The 27370-nt window shown below is 38.3% G+C and overlaps 1 protein-coding gene and 1 long non-coding RNA gene across 3 annotated transcripts in view; one reads left to right on the forward strand and one right to left on the reverse strand.

Annotated features, from left to right (window-relative positions):
• Positions 1-15567, forward strand: part of LOC147574219 (uncharacterized) — a 125873-nt gene extending 110306 nt beyond the window's left edge. The window contains exon 2 of the long non-coding RNA XR_015244029.1: positions 15357-15567. This is a non-coding gene — a long non-coding RNA (uncharacterized LOC147574219). The remainder of the gene's footprint in view (positions 1-15356) is intronic.
• The window catches only part of USP32 (ubiquitin specific peptidase 32), a 244812-nt gene that overhangs the window by 175180 nt on the left and 42262 nt on the right, over positions 1-27370 (reverse strand). The gene's annotated exons all lie outside the window — the stretch shown is intronic.

A 27370-nucleotide genomic window follows, 5' to 3' on the forward strand; every position in this document is an offset into this window, starting at 1 on the left:
CTTTATTTTAGGCATTGCAGACTTTTTTCACTGAATAGAACAATATCTGTCTACAAGGACAAGAAAAATACCCTTTAATATTACACAGTCAGTTCAAGGATCATAATGGAGGCAGAGAAATGGTAGCTTTAGCCCAAGCTGGAGGAAAAGAAGACTGGACAGAGAGAATGATTACATAAAATTTTAAAGGCTAACCAAAGCCAAAGGAACAAAGGCATGTCAGGCAGAGATAATAGTTTGTTTCAAAGTACAATGATGTATGGAATGTATGGAGAATTCTATGTTACTAGAACAAAATAAACAAGGCAGGGGCAGTAAATGATAGACCTACATAGGTGGTCATTTGACCAAGGCATAAAAATTTTGCTCTGTCATAATAAGGAAGGGATATGGTCACATTCAATTCAGATACAAACTCCTGGCAGATAAGAAACAGGACATAGATACAATTCAGACAGTTTATTCTGCTAGTAGTGTAAAGAAGCAAAAAGTAGACTGCTAATACAAGAAAAGGAGAAGCTAAATCTGGGAAATGTGTACAAGGAAGTCGGTAGAACTTGAAGCCTGAGTGAGAAGCTATCTAGAATACTACTCAGTATTCTAGTCAGGGAAACTTGTAAGATGGCATTTCCATGCAGAAAGGGAATGTAAGAAAAAAAGTGAGGAAGAAAACATGATAAATTCTGGTAAGGATATACAGCATGTGAAGAACCTTGGGGAAACTCATTGAGTTTTTATGATTATGAGTGTAAAACTCAGGAGAGGTTTGAGGAGAGTCATCAGCATATAGGTAGCAATTAAAATCATAAAGAAAATTAAAGAAATTAATTAAAGAAAATTAAAGAAAAAAATTAAAATTGAAGAAAAAATTTAAAGAAAAATACTAAAAATATTGTTCTTTAATTTTTTTCTACTATATTCTTTACTTTTGTGTATATTTTTTCAAATTCTATTTTACCATCATCATCTCATTTTAGTCTACTTCAGTGTATTCATTTTTTCAAATTCTCAAACGATTTCTTTTTTTTTCTCCCCCCACCCCCACCTTTTTTTCTCTAATCTGTCAAACCACTTTCAACACCCAGACCAAAACACACCTAGGACCTAGCATCATCTATTTGATTTTTGTGTCTGTGTGTATTTTTAATTTTTAATTTTAATTTCCTTTATTTCAATTTTTCTACCTCATTAATTCCTTTTCTCCCTTCAAAATGACAAAACGAAGGAATTCACCCCAAAAGAAAGAGCACAAAGAAACGACAGCCAGGCATTTAACCAACACAGATAAAAGCAAGATGTCTGAACCAGAATTTAGAATCACAATAATAAGAATACTAGCTGGAGTCAAAAATAGATTAGAATCCCTTTCTGCAGGAAAAAGAAGTAAAACATAACCAGAATGAAATTAAAAATGCTATAACTGAGCTGCAATCATGGATGAATGCAGCAGCGGCAAGGATGGATAAGGCAGAACAGAGAATCAGTGATATACAGGACAAAATTATAGAGAATAATGAAACAGAAAAAAAGAGGGAGATTAAGGCAAAAGAGCACAATTTAAGAATTAGAGAAATCAGTGACTCACTAAAAAGGAACAACATCAGAATCATAGGGGTCTCAGAAGAGGAAGAGAGACAAATAGGAGTAGAAGGTTTATGTGAGCAAATCATAGCAGAAAACTTTCCTAGCCTGGAGAAAGACACAGATATCAAAATCAAGGAAGCACAGAGGACCCCCATTCGATTCAACAAAAACTGAAAATCAAGGCATATCATAGTCAAATTCACAAAATACTCAGGCAAGGAGAGAATCATGAAAGCAGCAAGGGAAAAAAAGTCCCTAACATACAAGGGAAGACAGATCAGGTTTGCAGCAGACCTATCCACAGAAACTTGGCAGGCCAGAAAGGAGTGGCAGGATATATTCAGTGTGCTAAATCAGAAAAATATGCGGCCAAGAATTCTTTATCTAGCAAGCCTGTCATTCAAAATAGAAGGAGAAATAAAAAGTTTCCCAGACACACAAAAATTAAAGGAGTCTGTGACCACTAAATCAGCCCTGCAAGAAATTTTCAGGGGGACTCTCTGAGGGTAGAGAAGATATATAGATAGATAGACAGACAGACAGACAGATAGATAGATAGATAAATACCAAAAGCAACAAAGATTAGAAAGGACCAGAGAACATCACCAGAAACTCCAACTCTACAAGCATCATAATGGCAATAAATTCAGATCTTTCAGTACTCACTCTAAACATCAATGGACTCAATGCTCTAATCAAAAGACATAGGGTAACAGAATGGATAAGAAAACAAGATCCATTTATATGCTGTTTACAAGAGACCCACTTTAGACCTAAAGACACCTTCAGATTGAAAATAAGGGGATGGAAAACTATCTATCATGCTAATGGTCAACAAGAGAAAGCCGGAGTAGCCATACTTATATCAGACAATCTAGACTTTAAAATAAAGACTGTATCAAGATGCAGAAGGACATTATACCATAATCAAGGGATCTGTCCAACAAGAAGACCTAACAATTGTAAAAATTTATGTGCCAAATGTGAAAGCACCCAAATATATAAATCAATTAATCACAAACATAAAGAAACTCATTGATAGTAACACCATAATAGTAGACTTCAACACCCCATTTCCAGCAATGGACAGATCACCTAATCAAAAAATCAATAAGGAAACAATGGCTTTGAATGACATACTGGACCAGATGGACTTAACAGATATATTCAGAACATTTCATCCTAAAGCAGCAGAATATACATTCTTCTCCAGTCCACACGGAACGTTCTCCAGAATAGACCATATACTGGGACACAAATCAGCCCTAAGTAAGTACAAAAAGATCGAGATCATACCGTGCATATTTTCAGACCACAATGCTATGAAACTCGAAATTAACCACAAGAAAAAATTTGGAAATGTAACAAATACTTGGAGACTAAAGAACATCCTACTAAAGAATGAATGGGCTAACCAAGCAGTTAAAGAGGAAATTCGAAAGTATATGGAAGTCAGTGAAAATGATAACACCACAACCCAAAACCTCTGGGATGCAGCAAAGGCAGTCATAAGAGGAAAGCATATAGCAATCCAGGCCTTCCTAAAGAAGGAAGAAAGATCTCAGATACACAACCTAACCTTACGCCTTAAGGAGCTGGAAAAAGAACAGCAAATAAAACCCAAAACCAGCAGAAATAATAAAGCTGGAAATAATAAAGATCAGAGCAGAAATTAATGCTATTGAAACAAAAAAAAAACAGTAGAACAGATCAAAGAAACCAAAAGCTCGTTCTTTGAAAGAATTAACAAAATTGATAAACTACTAGGCAGTTTGATCAAAAAGAGAAAGGACCCAAATAAATAAAATCAAGAATGAAAGAGGAGAGATCACAACCAACACAACAGAAATAAAAACAATAATAAGAGAATATTATGAGCAATTATATGCCAATAAAATGGGTAAACTGGAAGAAATGGACAAATTTCTAGAAACATACACTACCAAAACTGAAACAGGAAGAAATACAAAATTTGAACAGATCCATAACTGGTAAGGAAATCAAATTGGTAATCAAAAATCTGCAAAAAAACCAAGAGTCCAGGGTCAGATGGCTTTACAGAGGAATTCTACCAAACATTTAAGGAAGAGTTAACACCTAATCTCTTGAAACTTTTCCAAAAAATTGAAATGGAAGGAAAACTTCCAAAGTCTTTCCATGAAGCCAGCATTACCTTGATTCAAAAACCAGACAGAGACCACACTAAAAAGGAGAACTATACACCACTTTCCCTGATGAACATGGATGCAAAAATCCTCAACAAGATATTAGCCAACCGGATCCAACAATACATTACAAAAAGTATTCACCACGACCAAGTGGGATTTATACCTAGGATGCAGGGCTGGTTCAATATCTGCAAAACAATTAACATGGTTCATCACATCAATAAAAGAAAGGACAAGAACCATATGATCCTCCCAATAGATGCAGAGAAAGCATTAGGCAAAATACAGCATCCTTTCTTGATAAAAACCCTCAAGAAAGTAGGGATAGAAGGAGCATACCTCGAGATCATAAAAGCCATATACAAGTGACCCAACACTAATATCATCCTCAATGGGGCAAAACTGAGAGCTTTTCCCTTAGGTCAGGAACAAGACAGGGATGTCCACTATCGCCACTGTTATTCAACACAGTATTGGAAGTCTTAGCCTCTGCAATCAGACAACACAAAGACATAAAAGGCATCCAAATCGGCCAGGAGGAGGTCAAACTTTCACTCTTCTCAGATGACATGATACTCTATATGGAAAACCCAAAAGATTCCACCAAAAAACTGCTAAAATTGATTCATGAATTCAGCAAAGTTGCAGGATACAAAATCAATGCACAGAAATCGGTTGCATTCCTATACACCAACAATGAAGCAACAGAAAGAGAAATCAAGGAATCGATCCCACTTACAGTTGCACAAAAAAACCATAAAATACCTAGGAATAAATCTAACCAAAGAGGTGAAAAATATACACTGAAAACTATAGAAAGCTTATGGAAGAAACTGAAGAAGACACAAAACAATGGAAAAATATTTCATGCTCACAGATTGGAAGAATATTGTTAAAATGTCGATACTACCCAAAGCAATCTACATATTCAATGCGATCCCTATCAAAGTAACACCAGCATTCTTCACAGAGCTAGAACAAATAATCCTAAAATTTGTATGGAACCAGAAAAGACCCCAAATAGCCAAAGCAATCTTGAAAAAGAAAACCAAAGTAGGAGGCATCACAATCCCAGACTTCAAGCTATACTACAAAGCTGTAACCATCAAGACAGTATAGTACTGGCACAAGAACAGGCACTCAGATCAAAGGAACAGAATAGAGAACCCAGAAATGGACCCACAAACATATGGCCAACTAATCTTTGACAAAGCAGGAAAGAATATCCAATGGAATAAGGACAGTCTCTTCAGCAAGTGGTGCTGGGAAAACTGGACAGCGACATGCAGAAGAATGAACCTGGACCACTTTCTTACACCATACACAAAAAGAAACTGAAAATGGATGAAAGACCTCAATGTAAGACAGGAAGCCATCAAAATCCTCGAGGAGAAAGCAGGCAAAAACCTCCTTGATCTTGGCCGCAGCAACTTCTTACTCAACACGTCTCCAGAGGCAAGGGAAACAAAAGCAAAAATGAACTACTGGGACCTCATCAAAATAAAAAGCTTTTGCACAGCAAAGGAAACAATCAGCAAAACTAAAAGGCAACCGATGGAATGGGAGACGATACTTGCAAATGACATAACAGATAAAGGGTTAGTATCCAAAATCTATAAAGAACTTATCAAACTTGACACCCAAAAAACAAATAATCCAGTGAAGAAATGGGCAAAAGACATGAATGGACAATTCTCCAAGGAAGACATCCAGATGGCCAACCGACACATGAAAAACTGCTCCACATCACCCATCATCAGGGAAATGCAAATGAAAACCACAGTGAGATACCACCTCACACCTGTCAGAATGGCTAACATTAACAACTCAAGCAACAACAGATGTTGGTGAGGATGCAGAGAAAGAGGATCTCTTTTGCATTGGTGGGAATACAAGCTGGTGCAGCCCCTCTAGAAAACAGTATGGAGGTTCCTCAAAAGGCTAAAAATAGAACTACCCTACTTCCTAGCAATTACACTACTAGGCATTGATCCACAGGATACAGGTGTGCTGTTTCAAAGGGACACATGCACCCCCATGTTTATAGCAGCACTATCAACAATAGCCAAAGCATGGAAAGAGCCCAAATGTCCATTGATGGATGAATGAATAAAGAAGATGTGGTATATATATACAATGGAGTATTACTTGGCAATCAAAATGAATGAAATTTTGCCATTTGCAACTACGTGGATGGAACTAGAGGGTATTATGCTAAGTGAAATTAGTCAGTCAGAGAAAGACAAAAATCCTATGAATTTACTCATATGAGGACTTTAAGAGACAAAACAGATGAACATAAGGGAAGGGAAATAAAAATAATATAAAAACAAGGAGAGGGACAAAACAGAAGAGACTCATAAATATGGAGAACAAACTGAGGGTTACTGGAGGGTTTGCGGGAGGGAAGATGGGCTAAATGGGTAAGGGGCATTAAGGAAACTACTCATGAAATCATTGTTTCACTATGTGCTAACTAATTTGGATGTAAATTTTAAAAAATAAAAAATAAAAAAAAATTTTAAAAACCACAAATAAGCAGCACAATAAGTCAGAGACAAAACCACATAAATCAATGCTTACAGTATCTGCAAAGAGAAAGGGACTGGTCTACAGTCTTGTGTAAGACAGAAAGGACCCAAAAAATAAAGACTGAAGTGTCCCTGGCACATAGATTAACATTCAATAAACGTTCATAGTAGCGAGAGAAACCTCATGGGTTTGAAAACTTGGGATTCTCTCTTCCTCTCTTTGCCCCTCCTCAACCCATTCTCATTCTCTCTCTCTCTCTCTCTCTCTCTCTCTCTCTCTCTGTCTCTCTCTGTGTCTCTCAAAAATAAAGAAATAGTGTGCCTGGGTGGCTCAGTAGGTTAAGCGTCTGACACTTGTTTTCTGACTCAGGTTTTCAGCTCACAGTTTGTGAGACTGAGCCTCTCATTGGGGTCTGTGCTGACAGCATGGAGCCAACTTGGGATTCTCTCTCTCCATGCCTGTCCCGCTTGTGCTTGCTCTCTCTCCTCTCTCTCTCAAAATAAACATTCAAAAAAATGAAAAAGTTAAACAAAAATAAATAAACTTGCCAAAATACTAGAAACAACTCCTTTGTCCATAAACTGGTGAAAAAATAAATGTGGTATATCCATACAAGGAATGGTAATCTGCAATAAACATAAAGAAACTACTGATTAATGCAACAACATAAATGAATCTCAAAAATGATACTGAGCAAAAGAAATCAGACACAATAGAACATACACTGTATGACTACATTATATCAATATCTTACAGAGGCAAAACTAGCTATGATGACAAAGACAACTAGTAGCTGACCAATGATGAAGTAAAGGGTGTGTGGGTGGGACTGTAGGGAACAGACTGCAAAGAGGTAGGAGGCAACTCTTCTGAGGTGATGGAAATGTTTTATATATTTGACTGGGGTGGCAATTACACAAGAGAAACATTTGTCAAAACTTATTAAGCTGAATACTTAAAATTTGTGCATTTTATTATATCTAAATTGTATTTCAATAGAATAGACCTTTAAAAAATGAACAGCCAAAAAGCACCAAATATTGAGGAAGATTCCAACAAGGGAAGGCACCAAAACAAATAGGGGTGAGAGGAATGAATAGAAATAATGGAGAAAGAAGAAAACAATTACTAAAAACCTCCAAATAATCTTAGAGAAGGATAAAAAGAAAATTATATCCAAATAAGTACCAAAAGTCTATGGCCATACCACCCTGAACGCACCTGATCTTGTCTGATCTCAGAAGCTAAACAGGGTCGGGCCTGGTTAGTAGCTGGATGGGTACCAAAAAATGTAATAATGAGAAAGTAACAATAATCTCTTGAGCCCTTTCCCAGCCAACTATAAGAGAATGTTCTACATCAAAATGAGAGGATAAACAAAAGAAAGAAAAGGGACCTAGGAAACACGGACTCCAGCATGACAGAAGTAAAGGGAATCCCTGGGCTGATTATGACACCCCAGGATGACAGCTATACAGGAGGCCTAGAGGATAAGACCAGATCAAAAATGAAGAAGAAGGGCTCAAGAAAAAAAAAAGAAAAACAAGGAGGACAGGACAATAAACCAAAGACTCTAACCACAGTGGGAATAGCTTTAAGAAGCATTTCACATTCAAAAAATAAATCTCAAGGACTAATTTTACTTTAGGTTTTTCTTAACAACCTAGAAAAAAAGAGGAGAAGCATTTCAAAGTACAGTTGAACCTTGAACAATACAGGTTTGAACTGCATGGGTCCACTTACACATGGACTTTTTTCAATAAATATATTGAAAAAATTTTTAGAGGTTTGTAATTTGAAAAAACTCACAGATGAGCTGAAGAGCCCAGAGATATTGAAAAAATTGAAAAGGTATGTCATGAATGCATGAAATATATGTAGATACTAGTCTATGTTATCATTTACTACCATAAAATATACAAAATCTATTAAAAAAAGTTAAAATTTATCAAAACTTACACACACAGTCTGTACATGGTGCCATTCCAACTGACAAATGTAAACAAATGTAAAGATGCAGTATTAAATCATAACTGCATAAAACTAACTGTAGTAATACTGTACTACTGTAATAATTTCGTAACCACCTCCTGTTGCTATTGCAGTGAGCTCAAGTGTTAAGACTGTCTGCTTCAAACTCTATGTGATGCTAACCATTTCCACACGAACAGTTCATCTCTCCAGTAAACTGTGTATCACAGTAAAAAGTGATCTCTCATGGTTCTCATGTATTTTTCATCACATTTAGTGCAAAACCATAAGCTTTGAATGACACCAAGACCCACACAAAGTGCCACTAGTGATGCTGTAAGTGCACCCAGACTTTTCAGAGAAAAGTCTGAAAAAGCTGAATTGCTTGATATGTACCACAGATTGAGGTCTGTAGCTGCGGTTGCCCATGATTTCAAGATAAATGAATCCAGTGTAAGGACTGTTGTAAAAAAAGAAAAGGAAAATTCATGAAGCCATCACCACATCTGTGCCAGCAGGAGTGAAAACCTTGAACTTTTTGTGAAATACTTTTTGATCTTGTATTGAAAATGCAGCTTTTATGTGGGTGCAGGTTGCTAACAAGAAAGGCATACCTGTAGACTCAAGATTCTTCAATTCAAGAAAAACTGAAGTCCTTATATGACAACTTACAGCAAAAGGAAGGTGAAGGTTCTAAAGCAAGCTGAAGAATTTAATGCCGGCAAAGGATGGTTTGAGAATTTTAGAAAGACGTTTGGCTTAAAAAATGTAAAGATAACAGGAGAAGCAGCTTCTGCTGAGCAAGAGGCAGCAGATGAATTCTCAAATGCCGTTTAGAAAATCACTGAGAAGGATATCTGCCTGAACAAGTTTTTAATGCAGACAAAAGTGCCCTATCCTGTGAAGAAAATGTCACAAAGAACATTTATTAGTAAGGAAGAGACACAAGCACTAGGATTTAAGGTGGGAAGAGATAGGCTAATTGTACTGTTTTGTGCAAATGCAGTAAGGTTCATGATCAGCAACTATAAAGTTGCTAACACCTGAGCCTTGAAAGGAAAAAGATGAACATCAGCTGCCATCATTCGGTTGTAGAGCAAGAAGTCTCTGGACAACAAGAATCCTTTTTCTAAACTGGTTCTACCATTGCTTTGTCCCTGAAGTCAGGAAGTACCTTGCCAGTAAAATCTACTTTTTAAAATTCTTGGGGACACCTGGGTGGCTCAACCAGTTAAGCATTCAACTTCAGCTCAGGTCACGATCTTATGGTTCGTGAATTCGAGCCCCACATCTGGCTCCACGATGACAGCTTAGAGCCTGAAGCCTGTTTCGGATTCTGTGTCCCGCCCCCGACCTCAAAATTAAACATTAAAAACAATTTTTAATAAAATAAAATTCTTTTGATTCTCATCTTTATTAAACTTTGAACAATGGACCCTGTGGTCAGGGCTGCTATTGCTGCTGCTCCTGGCAACAGGACAATACTAGTGCCACTCATACCACCTGTGCCAAATGCATTCTGCACAGTTTTTCAGCCTCTGTGTCAGCATGCCTTGAGTCAGAACGTGGCATGTGGTCACCAGAGTGGTGGAGCCTCACGCCATGTCCAACTTCAAAAATGTCTGGGAAACTGGGGTTTCCCCTCTTATGGACGAAGGTGGTCTCTACCCCTATTAAGAGTCTTTTAAAAAAAAAGAAAAAGAAAAGACTCTTCAAGTGTGGAATCCCTTACACAGGAAAAGGGGTACAAATTCTGGGGGTGGACACTGGAATTGAGGAATGGAAAAACAATGACAAATTTCAATTTTTGAAGCCGTGATCTGAGACTAGAACTTGGTAGTCTCAGGTTTGCTTAGAGGAATGAGTGACTAATCACATTTTTCAAATAAAAAAAATTATTCTGATATTGAACAATGCCCTTGGGCACTCAAAACCCCATAACTTTACCATCAAAGGCGTCAAACAGTCTACTTGCCCCCAAACACAGTATCTCTAATTCAGCCTCTAGATCCAGGGGGTCAGGTCATGAAGACCTTTAAGGCTCATTACACACAGTACTCTGTGAAAAGTACTGTCAATGCTATGGAAGAGATCCCCGATAAGAGAGGACATCATGAGGGTCTGGAAAGATTACACCACTGAAGATGTCATCATTGTTACACAAAAAGTAGTGAAAGCTATCAAAGCCTGAAACAATAAATTCCTGCTGGAGAAAACTGTGTCTAAATGTTATGCATGACTTCACAAGATTTACAACAGAGCCAATCAAGGAAAACATGAAAGAGTCTGTACATATGGCAAAAAAGGTGGGAGATAGAGTTTCAAGATAGGGATCTTAAAGAATTTCAAGAGCTAAGAGACACCACACCAGAAGGCAGAATTTGATGGAGACACATTGATGGAGGTAAGTGTTTCCAAACCAGTGCCAGATGATGAGAAAGAAGAGGTAAAAGAAGCAGTGCCAGAAAACAAATTGACATTAGACAATTCAGCAGAAGGATTTCAATTAGTCAAGACTGCTTTGACTTCTTTTTTGACCAGGACCCTTCTATGATACCATACCATGCTGATGTCTCCTGTATGACATTTTTAGAAAAATGAAAAGGCAAAAAAGTCAGATGGAAATTATAATGTATTTCCATAAAGTTACATTGAGTGTGCCTGCCTCTCCTGCCTCCCCTTTCACTTCTTTCACCTCTTCTGCCTCTGCCACCCAAGACAGCAAGACAAGCCCTCCTCTTCCTCCTCCTCAGCCTACTCAACATGAAGAAAATGAGGATGAAGATCTTTATGACGATCCACTTCCACTTAATGAACACTAAACAATTATATGTCATAGTTAATAAACTTATCTTGGGGCACCCGGGTGGCTCCGTCGGTTAAGTGTGCTTGTGAGTTCAAGCCCTGTGTCAGGCTCTGCAGTGAACAGTGCAGAGCCTGCTTGGAATTCTCTCTCTCTCCCTCTCTCGCTCTCTGCCCCTCCCTGCTCGTGCTCGCCCGCTCTCTCTCTCAAAATAAACAAACTTAAAAAAAATTAAACTTATCTCTTGTATATGTGTCTTCATGTGAAAATCAGTAACTGTACAGCAAGTACTGTAGATGTTTCTGTGTCATCATAATCATCGAACTATTCACCATGTAGAACATCGTGTGCAAAAAACTCATGTGGAAGTGGATAGCCTATCTTTATGATGACATTTAATATAAAATCAATAATGTATTAATAAAGTTTTCTTACTGTTTTATAACTTTGCTTTCAAAAAACTATATTACATACAGTATGTCTCTCTCATAATTGGAGAAACTTCATTATCAGACTATCACAGGGTTGTTGTTTTTTTTTAATGTGACAATGCTTCCAATACTGTATTATGAATAGGACTACAATATTGTATGCCACAAAAATTTCATAATGATTCATTCATTAGAATGAATTCTTTAGGAGTACCTGAGTGGCTCAGTCAGTTAAGCATCTGACTTCAGCTCAGGTCATGATCTCACAGTTTGCGAGTTCAAGTCCACATCACAGAGCCTATTTTGGATCTTCTGTCTCCCTCTCTCTCTGCTCCTCTCCTGCTCATGGCTCTCTCTCTCAAAAATAAATAAATATTTTTTAAAAACTGAAGAGAAAAAAAAAGGAATTCATTAGGGTAGGCTACTGTGAAGCAATCATATCAGTAACACCAGACTACCACAAAGCAATCATACTTGATGCTTCTTCACTATAAATGAATGAATCATTAAACCTGTAAATATGAATGTCTTTTTCATATTATCATTTTTGATGCCTAAATGTTAGGAATACATATAACATCTACAATGTTTTATATCAAAAAAGAGAATATTGTTGTAGATACAGACAATTCATCTTGTAAACATATGACACAAACAATACCAATAAATACAATATAGTGCTATAAATGTACTTCCTCTTCCTTGTGATTTTCTTCTTTTTTTTTAATGGTTAAGGCCTTTTTTTTTTTTTCATCTTTATTTTTGAGACAGAGAGAGAGAGCAGGGAAGGGGCAGAGAAAGAGAGGGAGACACAGAATCTGAAGCAGGCTCCAGACTGTCAGCACAGAGCCCAACATGGGGCCCCAACTCATGAGCAGTGAGATCCTGACCCGAGCCAAAGCGCTTAACCGACTGAACCACCCAGGTGCCCCTCCCTGTGATTTTCTTAATAATATTTCATTTTTGCTAGCTTACTTTATTATAAGAATTCAGTACATTATATATATAACATACAAAATATGTGTTCACTGTGTAATCAGTAAAGCTTCCAGTCAACAGTAGTTAAGATTTGGGGGAATCAGGGACAAACACCTGGCTGGCTCAGTCAGTGGAGCATGCAACGCCTCATCGCAGGGTCACGAGCTCAAGCCTCACACTGGCTAAAGATACCACTTTAAAAAAAATTGGGGGGGGGGCGCCTGGGTGGCGCAGTCGGTTGAGCGTCCGACTTCAGCCAGGTCACGATCTCGCGGTCCGTGAGTTCAAGCCCTGCGTCAGGCTCTGGGCTGATGGCTCGGAGCCTGGAGCCTGCTTCCGATTCTGTGTCTCCCTCTCTCTCTGCCCCTCCCCCGTTCATGCTGTCTCTCTCTGTCTTAAAAATAAATAAACGTTGAAAAAAAAATTAAAAAAAAAAAAATTGGGGGGTGGGGAGTAGGGATCAAAGTTATATGTGAATTTTCGACTGCACACGGGGTCAGTGCCCCTAACCACCAAGCTGGTCAAGGGTCAAATGTATATCTGTAACATTCGGCATGAAAGTTAAGAAACCAACCAAAATCTTTTTGAAAGCTATAGGGACAGAACTGTAATCCCTCCTCAAACAGGAAGTGTAAGAGAAGACAAGAGAACACCAAAGGCAAAGAATAAGGGAGAAATTTTCTCATATCAAAACAGATTTTCAAGGAAATTTAACACAAATCTCATATAACAAAAAGCCTTGGTGATTTCAAGACATCTCAGTTTTTAAAATACTCAATTGGTAAGAATTAGCAACTCACAATCAAATATCAAGATCTGGTAATAAAAAGAAAGTACTAGATAATCACTTTCTGATTGTAGCACAAAAGAAGTAAAAGCAATTACACAGAAAGGGCAGATACTGGAACAGAGATAAAACAAAGATTATGGTATTAACCACTGAAACAATCCTTCCAGTAAAAGCATTCTGAAATGCAAATCATAAAAATTATAATATTAAAAGCTACTGGGGGCGCCTGGGTGGCTTAGTCGGTTAAGGGTCCGACTTTGGCTCAGGTCATGATCTCACAATTCGTGAGTTCGAGCCCCGCATTAGGTTCTGTGCTGACAGCTCAGGGCTTGCTTCGGATTCTTTGTCTCCCTTGTTCTCTGCCTGTCCCCCACTCACACTCTCTCTCTCAAAAATAAATAAACATTAAAAAAAAAATTTTTTTTAAAGCTACTGAACTCTTATCATATGCCCAAACACTGTGCTATGCAATGCGGAACACAAACCTTCAAGGAATCCATGGCTAAGAGACAGACTCATGAATAAATAATGACAATATAGTAAATATAAAAGACATAGCTGGGCACATAGGAAGAACACCTAAAAAGAGAGAACAAGTGCTCTAAAACTACACTAGTACACACAACTTACAGCAAAACAGCAGCATCTAGTGATTACTTCCATATACACTTTCTATAAAGGTCTCTATTGTGAATTCTTCCTACATTTCATCACATATAGCATGACATTCTAAAAACCTATCCGACCTGTAATAAATCTAATATAGCAACTTATCAACATAAACAGCCTAACCACCACTTACAATGTTTTTAAGAGAAAACTGCAGTACTCTGTGATAAGATTTACAGGTTTTATCAATTGACTGGGACTAATGTAACTGGACTTGAGTTAACTATGATGAGAAGGACAATAGATAAGTAACTTCTGGAATTCCCCTTGTGTTTTAAGGCCATCAACCTCCCCATCTGGATGGGAAAATGAAAAGTCCTCAGATGTAGACAATGGTGCTAGTCGCCAATCTGGGCTTCCTGGACACTCTCCCATCCCAGATTTTCCCATCCTCTCCCATCATTTGGTTTTCTGAGCAGGGCAAAGGCAACAAAGTACTGTGGTGAGCTAAGGGGAGAACACTGAATTCACTCCAAGCAGTCTGTGTCCTGCTGAAGAACTACATCTTCAGGGTAATGGGTGCTAACAAGAAACCCATGTTTCTTCGGTACTCTCCACTATTTCTAAACCACATTCCCTCTGATCCTTTACCAACACTATTAATAGATATTATCTAAATAAATGAAAATACATGCATAATTCCAACTGAAAAGGCCAGAAACATCAGCTATGTCCCCTACACCTGACTATGCTCAGATCTGACACTGACACTGGAAAGAAAAGTTGTATTAATAAAAATATTCAGTGGCTCCTTTGTTCTTGAATAAAAGTTCAAGCATTAGTAAAGAGTGATGATGCAAAGCTCAAAAACTGAAATACCTACAGGGATGAATGAGGAGGGCAATACAAATGATGAAGTGGGCCAGGTGGGGTATGTGGAACCCTAGAGAACACATACCTACAGGGTGCAGCTGCTTCTAAGTTCCAGGCATTTGCTGCAACGTAGCAATGAGGAAACCAAGAATATGATATGTGTGTGTGTGTGTTGTTTGTGTGAAAGCTCTCTCCTTTAAAAGCGTTGGCAACTTTTTAAAAATTTTAAACAAGATGCAGTTTCGATATGTCTAGCCCACTGCCACATTTGATAACCTCTGGCCAAATGGTTAAGGGCAGAAAGAAAACATATGTGTGTTTAAATTGAACAAGGTCACTTACTAGCTATGAGAACATGGGCAAGTTCCTTAATATCTGTACCTACTCTTCTGTAAAATGGATATAGACATATGGAGTTGACAAAGACAAGAAAGTAACAGATACTCAACAAATTACAGTCTGGAAGGAAGGGATTTCTAGCAGTAATGAGGGTGTACCTTGTTCATTTTCTATTCCTAACTCTGGAAAAGGTATGAAAATGAAGACTGGAAAAAGAAGGTACAAAGCCAAACAACAATAAATTTTTCTGCCCTTATCCTCTTTCCTCCTTACCAAAGACCAATATTACCATCCCAGCTGACCCAGCTACCGTCTAACATTGGAACAAAGGGGAAGAAGAAAGAGCGCAGAAGAGGAAGAAGGGAAATATCAAGAAGGCGACAACTTCTTCAGCTCTTGACAGACAAGCATAAGGGAAGGGCTATTGTCATTCATTGTAATGAATGTATCAAAACCACTGTGTTAGATTAAAGCATGAGTGCTGTCTTACTCAAAGCCAAGTAAGTCATATTACTAGGAGTATTCATCAACGCCCTAAAATATAAAAGGTCATTAACATTCCATAAAATTATAAACAAAATCATCCTTTGTAAAAAAAATTTTGCTACCAACATTACATAAAAAAGAAGCCAGTCAGGAGTCAGTTCATATTAATAGATGAAAGGTTCAATCTGGTAAGTCAATCTGTATTCACTGGCTACAGGCTGGGCTAAATATGATATTTACTCAAAGCATGCATACATTCTCTTGCTCTATTTTATTTATCTACCAAAGCTCCTAATCAATCATACAAAAGCTGCTTGAACTAAAGTCACCAAGAATTCAATATGTACTCATTTTAAAAATATGACTACTTTGCAACAGATTACAGAATGGGGCTTATTATATCTAACCCATAGATAAAACACAAGAACTACTTCAGAGTTCACGAAATCCAAGACATCTCTAGAGGGTATTTTTAAATTTGTTTTTAAAATACAAACAAGCAGAGGGGGCGCCTGGGTGGCGCAGTCGGTTAAGCGTCCGACTTCAGCCAGGTCACGATCTCGCGGTCCGTGAGTTCGAGCCCCGCGTCAGGCTCTGGGCTGATGGCTCGGAGCCTGGAGCCTGTTTCCGATTCTGTGTCTCCCTCTCTCTCTCTGCCCCTCCCCCGTTCATGCTCTGTCTCTCTCTGTCCCAAAAATAAATAAAAAACGTTGAAAAAAAAATTAAAAAAAAAAAATACAAACAAGCAGAAAAAGCATTTCATTGTCTAGCAGTTTTTAGTTACATAGTAATCCAAGTATATTCTGGGTGGTCCATAACACATGAAATATAAAAAGTAAAGAGATCTGTGTATTTCACCTAATTTATATATAATTGGCAACAGTGTGCTGGGTTCTATGGGGGATACAAAGACAAGGTATTGTCCTCGGTGTTTTGTTTTGTTTTGTTTTTTGTCTTTGTACTTGGTTTTAAAAGCTTAAAATCTGCCAACAAATACTTGAGTTTTATTCTGGTGAGAGTGTGAAAAAAGTATAACAAGGTGTAAACTTTGTTAAATGGGAATTCAAATCTGAAAGCTATTTAAAGAGTAAATTTAAGAGTTCTATTAAGTGTTCAGTGCTCATATAGACACAACTTTTTCCACACTGAAAAAAGTTTACATTTTGAAAAAGAAAGCCTAGAGAGCCATATATCATCAACCCTCATACAAACCCACCCCGTCTCATTTTATTTCATTTTCTGATAACAGAGGAGAAGGAAGAAGGGTCACTGGACCTCGATTTGAGATTTCCAGGATTATGGAAAAATATTTACCAAAATGCCTACCATCTATCTGCTCCCTGGACAAAGAAACAATGCAAGAGAGGGAAAGAAGACAAGATTGAGAAAGGGAAGAAAAACATTAAGAAAGTTAACAAAGCTGAAGAGAAAGATTAGGTAGAAAATATTAGACAGGGGTGCCTGGGTGGCTCAGTCAGTTAAGTGTCTGACTCTAGATTTTGGATCAGGTCATGATCTCACAGTTTGTGATATCAAGTCCCACACTGGGCTCTGCGCTGGCAGTACGGAGCCTGTTTGGGATTCTCTCTCTCCCTCTCCCCCCCAAAAATAAATAAATTTTAAAAAATATATAAGAAAAACATGCAAAGGAAATCAAATACATTTCACTGGTATATGTAATAAAAAGTTGAAATGACAAGACTGTCACTTCTGCTATAGTCACAAGCCTATCCAGATCTAAGAGGAGCAACCAGAGATTCCGGTTTTCATGGGGAAAGTGTCAAAGTCCTACTGTAAGCAGCAAGTGGGATGGGAGATACTGTCATAGTCATTTTTTAAAAATATAATCTGGGGGCACATGGGTGGCTCAGCTGGTTAAGCGCTCGACTTCACCTCAGGCCATGATCTCATGGCTAAGGGGTTCGAGCCCTACACCAGGCAGTCTGCTGTCAGCACAGAGCACGCTTTGGATCCTCTGTCTCTCTCTCTCTCTCTCTGCCCCTCCCCCACCTCTCTCTCAAAGATAAATAAACATTAAAAAAATTTTTTTTAAACAGGGGCTCTTGAGTGGCTTAGTCAGTTAAGCGTCCAATTTCAGCTTAGGTCATGATCTCATGGTCCATAAGTTTGAGCCCCACATTGGGTTCAGTGCTGACAGCTCAGAGCCTGGAGCCTGCTTTGGATTCTGTCTCCCTCTCTCTCTGCCCCTCCCCTGCTCATGTTCTGTCTCTCTCACTCTCAAAAATAAACATAAAAACTGTTTAAATGAACAAAAAATTTAAAAATATATGTATATAATCTGCCATATAATGAACACTGAATATTTGTATTAAGTTTTCTTTTTTCCATAGGCACTTGAAGAATTCACTCCCCTTTTAAACATTTACAAATATTTGCAAGACAAGTTACATACATAGGTACTAAAGAAAATAGTACTTAACAAAAAAGAAGTGCTACTAAAGAAGCCAACTATACCATTCTCCTTCAGAAATACTCAACCATTATAGTAGATTACATCTAGCCAAAAACAGAGCGAAAGGCTGAAACTTCCAAGCTAACATCTTAGAAAAGGTACAAAATCAAAAGGGAGAAGACAGAAGAAAAACATGTGATATGCTACCCAACTGGGAGAGATCAAAATCCCATCTGTACTACACCTAAAGGTACCATTTCAGAAATCAGAAGTAACCTAGTCTTAAAGAAAAAAGGAAGGAAAGGGGACTGCAATTTATTTCTTCACAAAGAACTTCAGTATCCAAGATCTATTAAAAGACTAAGGAGGATGGGAATGCAAGCTGGTGCAGCCACTCTGGGAAACAGTATGGAGGTTCCTCAAAAAGCTAAAAATAGAACTACCCTACAACCCAGCAATTGCACTACTAGGCATTGATCCACGGGATACAGGTGTGCTGTTTCGAAGGGACACATGCACCCCCGTGTTTATAGCAGCACTGTCAACAACAGCCAAAGTATGGAAAGAGCCCAAATGTCCATCATCAATGGATTAATGGATAAAAAAAAGTGTGTGTATATATGTGTATACACACACACACACACACACACACACACACACACACACACACAATGGAGTATTACTCAGCAATCAAAAAGAATGAAATCTTGCCATTTGCAACTACGTGGATGGAACTGGAGGGTATTATGCTAAGTGAAATTAGAGAAAGACAAAAATCATATGACTTCACTCATATGAGGGCTTTAAGAGATAAAACAGATGAACATAAGGGAAGGGAAATAAAAATAATATAAAAACAGGGAGGAGGACAAAACAGAAGAGACTCATAAATATGGGGAACTGAGGGTTACTGAAGGGGTTGTGGGGGCGGGGGGGAATGGGCTAAATGGGTAAGGGGCACTAAGGAATCTACTGAAATCATGGTTGCTCTATATCCTAATTTGGATGTAAATTTTTAAAAATAAAAAATAGAATTAAAAAAAAACTTTTTAGTGTTAAAAATTACAAAATACTGCTGACAGAAATTAAAGAAAATCTAAATAAATGGAAGTAATCAACCATAAAAAAAAAAAAAGACTAAGGAGTAAAGAGGCGGGGGAGGGAGGAGGGGGGAGGGAAGAGGGAAAGGGAAGAGGGGAGAGGGAGGCAGAAGAAAAGACATGTAGTCCATGGCAAAAGGATGAGAAAAAGTAGTCTAGTTTCAAGCGACTCCCATATCTAGATAGATTCTAGAGCCTTTTTCCCTCAGAGTTTAAGTGAAACTTTTCTCTTTTCCCTTAGTCAACTTCACTTCTATAATGAGTTATGACTTAGCAAGGCAATGGAGACACTGTTCCTGGGAAAGAAAATCAAAGATGAAACAGAGCTAGTGAAAGTTGTAGCTAAGGATAGATTTTTTTAAAAAGGTAGGAGTAAGCATAACCTGAAAATAATCCATTTATAAAAATTCATTTACAAAGCAGAGCTATCAAGACTAATTCTGTTTAACTTTGTTTTAAGCAATAAGTACCTTCAAATCAATCAACTAGGAATTTCAGAAATTTCTCTAATTTTATCATTTTAATGTAGGGATGCCTGGGTGGCTCAGTTGGGCTCTTGATTTCAGCTCAGGTCATGATCTCACGGTTCAAGCACTGCATTGGGCTCTGCACTGACAGTGCAGAGCTTGCTTGGGATTCTCTCTCTCTTTCTCTCTCTGCCCCTCCCCTCCGTGCTCTCGCTCTCTCTCTCTCTCTCTCTCAAATAAACTAAAATTAAAAAAAATTAATGTTGTAGTCTGTATATCCTATATATTCATTATCTGTAGTTCCTAGAGGCAATTCTGAACTGCATGTGGCCTAAAAGCATAACAACATTCCTCCTTTTTTAAAATTGTACTTTTAGGGGCGCCTGGGTGGCTCAGTTGGTTGAGCGGCCGACTTCGGCTCAGGTCATGATCTCATGGTCCGTGAGTTCGGGCCCCGCGTCGGGCTCTGTGCTGACCGCTCAGAGCCTGGAGCCCATTTCGGATTCTGTGTGTCCCTCTCTCTCTGCCCCTCCCGTGTTCATGCTCTGTCTCTCTCTGTCTCAAAAATAAATAAGTGTTAAAAAAAAAAAAAGTAAAAAAAAAATTGTACTTTTACCTGATTTTTCTCAACAGTCATTTATTAAATGCTACTGTGTCAGGTACTATCAAGATGAATAAGACCCAGTTCACACATTCTAATACTTCAAATTTTAGTAGGGAAGATTGGCACACTCCAAATAACTGCAATACTAGATAGGAAATGTTAAAGCAGAGATAATAAAATGGAGTCCCAAAATAGGGAGTGATTAATTCTGAGTTGGTGACTAAGAAAGGGTTCCAAGAGGTATTGATTCTTGGGGTGCCTCAGTCGGTTGAGCATCTGACTCTTGATTTCAGCCCGAGTCATGACCTCAAGGGTCGTGGGTTCCAGCCCCGCATCAGGTTCTGTGCTGACAGTGCAGAGCCTGCTTAGGATTCTCTCTCTCCCCCTCTCTCTCTCTGCCCCTTCTCTGCTCTCGCTCACTCTTTCTCTCAAAATAAATAAATAAACTTAAAAAAAAAAGAGGTGTTGATTCTTTAAGTGAAGGGGATCACCTGACCAAAACAAAACAAAACAAAAAAAGGCTAAAAGGTATTCCATGCAAGAAAAACACATATAAGAGAATGAAGCAGCACAGATAATCAGGGAACTGCAAATAGTTTGATATAAATGGAGTATACGGTGCAAGAAGCAGAGCTATAGGGATTGAGACTGGAAGGACAACTGGCAAAAAACAGAATCCTACTTTATTGAAGGTGATAATGTTCCCAACTAAAAACTACTATACTTTCCAGCTTCCCCTGCAACTAGAAATGGCCAATGAAATATAGACAAAATTGCTAGGGAGGACCTCTAAGAAGACTCCTGAAGGGGCACCTGGGTGGCTCAATCAGTTAAGTGTCTGACTTCGGTTCAGGTCATGATCTCATGATTCTCGGGGTCAAGCCCTGCAGGGTTGTGAGTTTGGGCTACACACACACACACACACACTCACATATACATATACTCAAAGGCAATCCTGGTGAGGTTCAGAAAGAAAGCTACAGATAAAGTCCTTACCATCTTAAAGAATATATCATGAACAGGGGTGCCTGAGCCTCAGTGGCTCAGTCAGTTAAGCTTCTGACTCTTGATTCCAGCCTGGGTTATAATCCCAGATTCCCCCAGTTGAGGGATCCAGCTCCATGCTGAGCATGGAGCCTGCTTGGGATTCTCTCTCTCCCTCTGTCTCAGCCCCTCCCCTGCTTGAGATCTCTCTCTCTCTCTCTCAAAATAAACATTTAAAAAAGAATATATCATGAATAGAATATAGGTTAGGAATACGAACATTAAAGGCCATTCTGGTGAGATACCAGACAGAAATGAGGAACATGTTACTGGAAACTGGAGGGGAGATTATCCTTGTTAAAAAATGGCAAAGAATTTGGCTAAACTGTGTTCATGTTCTAGTGTTTTCATAGAACACAAAACTTTTGAGTGACAAAATTGGATATTTAGCATAGAATATTTCTAAGCAAACTGCTGAAGACTTGTTTTCTCCTTACAGCTTTTAGTAAAATGTGAGAGGAAAGAGATTAAGGAACTGGTAAGCAAAAAAAGACTTGAAGATTTGGAAAATGCTCAGCCTCTCCATACTACAAAAAATGATAAAGCTTATTATTCTGAAGAGAACACTAAGGGTGTGGCTGAACAACTATTTGATAAGAATAGTGTGGATGTGAGCCACAAATTTAATCAACCACCTCAGCAGTAGCCAGGAATAAAGATGGGATCATAGAAGCAGAAATCCTGCCAGTTGGGACTAAAGGGAACAGAAAAAAAAAAAAAATGGGATAGAATGAAAGACAGCTGTAAGACTTCTGGGATTCTACAGGATGAGACAATAGAGTTATCCAGCTTTGAATATGAATTATCCTTCAAGAAAAGAGCAGACTGACCCCAAAGGTGATACAGAGCTACTAGGGCTACCACCCCCACCACAGGTCCAGAGGGCAGGTCTGGTTCCTCCTCATTTCAAAAGGTGAAGCCTCCTAGGTTTGGGAGTGGGGAACCAAGAAGCCACCACCCAGTGCCTCAAGAGCAAGGCCATGGCCCAGTACCCAGGAGCAGAGCTGTTCCACAGAACCATGAGAGAGGCACTGACTTCCCAATGGACCTGGAGACCAATGCTCTAAACCAAAGAGGATTGTTCCCAAAAAATAACAACTGATGGAATTTGCCTTGCTAAGTTTTGAACTTGGAAAGTTTGCCTCTTTCCAATTTCTTCCTTTTGGAACGAGAATGTGTACCTTGTTCTGTCCCACTACTATATTTTGGAAGCATCTAACTTTGTCTAGATTTATAGGTTCAACAGCTGGAGAAATTTTCCCTCAGGATGAGTCCTATCTCCAGTTTCAACCATGTCTGGATTTAGAGAATATTTAGATGTGACTCTAGGCTTCAGACTTTAGAAATGATGCTGGAATGAGCTAAGATTATGGGGGCTATCAGAATAGAATGAATGGATTTTAGATGCAAGGAGAATATTAATTTGGAGGACCAGGGGTAGAATGTTATTGACTGAATTTATATGTCCCGCAAAATTCATGTTGAAGCCCTATACCCTATCTAGGCTGTATTCGGAGCTAGAAAGTAAGGTTAAATGAGGCCATAAAGGTGGGGTCCTGATCAGATAAGGTAAGATTAGCATCCTTATAACAAGAAACACCAGACAGCTTGAGAGTTCAGGCACAGGGAGGAAAGGCCACGTGGAAATTCACATAAGGAAACCATATGCAAGCCAGAAACAAAGCCTTCCTTCACCAGAGGCCAAACCCTGCCAGAACCTTGATCTTGGACCTTTCAGCTTCCAGAACTGTAAGATAATTAATTTTTTTTAATAGTTAATTTTTAAAGTTTATATATTTATTGTGAGAAAGGAGAGAACATGAGGAGGGGAAGGGCAGAGAGAGGGAATCCCAAGCAGGTTCTGCACTATCAGCGCGAAGCCCGATGCAGGGCTCAAACTCACAAACCATGAGATCATGACCTGAGTCAAAATCAAGAGTAGGACTGAGCTACCCAGGTGCCCCTAATTTGTTTTTTAAGCCTTCTCGTCTATGGATGGCAGCCCAAGCAGACTAACACAATTTCTATAGTGCCAGTAATAAATAGGTCAACTCCACCTTTCTGATTTAGATGGAGACGCTTTTAAAAGCTCACTGTGTCCTTGAACAGAAAATAAAATATGTACTTTAATGATGGCACCAAAAAAACCCAGTATAAAAGAAAGAACAGTAGAATGTTCATCTCTCTTACAATTTTTTTTTGTCTATAACAGTAGTTATCAACCTTTTTCTGTGGTGCCAGGATGGATGTTTTCATTTTATGGGCAATCCCTGAACCTTACCTGTAACTACACTCTTTTCACTTCCGGTCAAGAAATCATATGTATATGTGAAATACAGGAACGGTAATCCACACTTGATATGCTTTTTCCCCCCAAAGTTCAGTACTTCGTATTACTCATTATATGGCTATAAAATATTCCACAATAAGCCATGGTACGGTACTGGTGTTCTATACTCCTATTATGTACTGCCTTATTAACCTTTTTTCCAAAGGTAAAGTCTTATCTCTCCAAGTAGATTTTAAGTCTCTCAAAAGCAGAGACTAGGTAAAATCTATTGTTTCTCTCTCACAGAGACAAAGTAGTGTCTTGCATTCAGATTTACGCTAAAATATAGGAGTTGCTGTTTTGCCAGTTTGGTTCCAAAGGAATGGATAAAAATTTAACAACTTCTGAATCAGAGGATAACTACAGAGGTAAACAAACACCAGGAAATATGCTTTTCACTGCCAAAGCTGAATAAGAATTTCCAGACACAGACGAGACAAAAAGCAGAAAGTAGCAAAGAAATCACAACCAACATTAATTTATAAATAGGCCTGGTGAACTTACCTACCAAAAGACTCTCTGGCAGGCTACCTACAGCAAAAGTTACTGCAAAGCCACTTCAGGTAAATAATAAAGTGTATCCCAGATGGAATATCTCAGACAAGAGGCAGCCTACCAACATTAAGTTTTTTGCCACTAGTGACTTTGTCGAGGACACAACTTCACCAGAATTTGAGAATGTATCTCAGGCTAACTGGTATCGTAAGTTTTTTCTTATGAAAAAGGGTAAAGCAAAGTTAAAGGGTTAAACTCTCACACATATTCATAACCTTTAGTCAAATGACAAAAAATTGAAAATTCTGAAACTTGCCTATTATTTGTTCTATAAACTAAAATCTCTAACAATATATATTGATCACTTCCTTCAAAGTAGACCTTCATTTTTCTTTTTTTTTTCCCAATGTTTATTTATTTTTGAGAGAGAGAGAGACAGAGTGTGAGCAGGGGAAGGACAGAGAGAGAGGAAGACACAGAATCTGAAGCAGGCTCCAGGCTCCGAGCTGTCAGCATAAAGCCCACCAAGGGGCTCAAAGTCACAAACGTGAGATCATGACCTGAGATGCTTAACTGTGACTGAGCCACCTAGGTGTCCCAAAGCAGACCTTCATTTTAATTCTAAATTGGTTAGTATGAATTTTAAGGGTTAACAAAAAGTGTACAAGGAAATTACCTCTAAATAAGACAATGTAAAAAAAATAATTTTAGTAATTATCTATTTATTCTTCTAAAAAGATTAAACGACTTCTGAGAGCCACCATTTTCCACAATACCTCCATAATGCAGGGAAGAAGTTTCCAATTTTTATACGTGAGACCAAAGGACTAATTTCACAAATAAAAGACAATGCTAACACTGTAACTACTGATTTTGATCCCTAAGCAATATTACCCTCAAAAAAAGTAATGGCTCATAGGATTTATTACAATGTTTATACAAATTGTTTCTGTGGTCAATAATGGTAGATTTGGTTATGGTCGTACCAACAGGCCCAAAATATAAACTCTTACTATAGTTTAAATTCAATGAACTTTATACCTATTCTGAATTCTGTCCATCAAAATACACAAAATTGAGATCATTAAAATTCCACTGCTAAGGGACGCCTAGATGGCTCAGTTGGTAAAGCGTCCAACTCTTGATTTCAGCTCAGGTCATGATCTCATGGTTTGTGGGACTGAGCCCCACATGGGGCTCTGCACTGGCAGCGCAGAGCCTCTTTGGGATTATCTCTCTGTTCATCCCCTGCTCACACTCAAAAATAAATAAATAAGCTTTAAAAAAAAAAAATTATGCTGCTAAGACCCCTGACCAATCCAAGAAACAATCATACCAGATTCAAGAGTATTAACTACATTGCTTCTGAATATCTATACCTCCATGTCTCACAGGAAGATCTCTAAGTATCAGGCTCTTCATCTTCTTTGAAAGCATGTATTAGAAAGGCAGAGAGGGCTGCCTGGCTGGTTCAGCTGGTTAACTCACGGTTCATGAGATCAAGCCCCTTGGCAGAATCTGCACTGTCAGCTCAAGCCTGCTTGGGATTCTTTCTCTTCCATTGTCTCTGTCCCTCCCGGACTTGCACACACACACACTCTTTCTCTCTCTCAAAATAAATAAACACAAAACAAAAAAAAGAGAGCCCAACTGAGAGACAGAAAAAAAAAGACTTAAAAGAGCACTTCATAAAAGAGGATACCCAAATCAATAAACATTAAAAGAACATCAAATGTTGGCAAGGATATAGACAACTGGAATTCTTATTCATTGCTAGTGAGAATGTAAAATGGTATATCTGCTCTGGAAAAAGGTTTACCAATTTCTTATTAAGTTAAATATATACCTGTCCTATGAACTAGTAATTTTACACTACTTACTTAAGAGTAATGATAACACATGATCCCAAAAGATTTATACAAAATGTTCAAAAGATTTATACAAAGTGTTCACAGTAACTTCATTAATGAAAGTCAAAACCTGGAAATGACCCAAACATTCATGAATAAAAGAAACAAAAAAAAAATGATACATTAATATTATAGTATACTATTCTGCAATAAAAAAAGAAAAACCTGATACATTTAAACAACGTGGATTAAGCTCACCGGGCAAAAGAAGGCTGGTTTTGAAAAGTATAAAATCTGCCTACATGAAAAACCAATAAACCTATCCCAGATACATAAGAACAGTCCTACAGATACAAATATCACCAGCTCAGGGCACCTGGGTGGCTCAGTCAGTTAAGCGTCCAACTCAGGTCATGATCTCATGGTTTATGAGTTTGAACCCTGCCTCGGACTCAAAGTTGACAGCATGGAGCCTGCTTGGGATTCTCACTCTCCCTCTCTCTTTGGCCCTCCCTCTCTCTCTCAAAAATAAATAAGTTTAGGGGTGCCAGGTGGCTCAGTCAGTTTCAGTGTTTGACTTCAGCTCAAAGTCATGATCTCACGGCTTGTGAGTTCGAGCCCTGCATTGGGCTCTGTGCTGACAGCTCAGAGCCTGGAGCCTGCTTCTGATTCTGTCTCCCTCTCTCTGCTCCTCCCCTGTTCACACTCTCTCTCTCTCTCTCAAAAATGAATAAACATTAAAAAAAATTTTTTTAAGAAATAAGCTTAAAAATATATATATCCCCAGCTTTTCACAAATCAACAAAAATTCCCTAAAAGTAACTCATCCTTCTATATGACTAATTTTATGGTTATTGTGCTTCATCTAGTATTCCACAGTATTGTTTTACTGCAAACGTACAGTATTTCAGCTAAAACAATGACTTAAAATTTCTGAAAGCTACAACCCTAGAAACCTAATCAGCGTTCATAACACTGTTTCTATGGAGAAATAAATGTAAAATTCTGTGAAAATTAGTAAAAGGAAACATCATTTATAACGGAGTCTGGAGGCCAGCAGGGGGAGCTCTCATGCCCAGTACTCTTGTCCATTGCAGACCCAACAGGAAGAGAGGAACTTTACAGGTGGATACTACTCTACTATCCTGGCAGAAAGAAGGAAGTTTTTTTCCTGCCCAACAACAGCCCAGCCAATGAGACACAACTCAGCCAATGAAAAGCCACTAAGAACGCCCAGTTTCCACTAATGGACTTATTTATAACAGCCCTCCCAACATTCCTCCTTTCCTGTATAGAAAAGGGTATAACCTATCCTTTGTTCTGCAGACAAGCCATAGCTTGTTTGTCCTGGATTGCAATTTTCTGCTATTCCTGAATAAAGCTGTCTTTTGCTGGTAAAATAACTGGCAGTTTTATCTTTAAGGTTAAGAATTCTGAATAAACTTTTAGAACTTAATCTACAGAGTACTTAAACTAGGCTCACTCTTAGATATAAAAAAATAAG

Source organism: Puma concolor, chromosome E1, assembly GCF_028749965.1.
Source record: "Puma concolor isolate L17-30 chromosome E1, mPumCon1.1.hap2, whole genome shotgun sequence".
Classification (NCBI taxonomy): domain Eukaryota; kingdom Metazoa; phylum Chordata; class Mammalia; order Carnivora; family Felidae; genus Puma; species Puma concolor.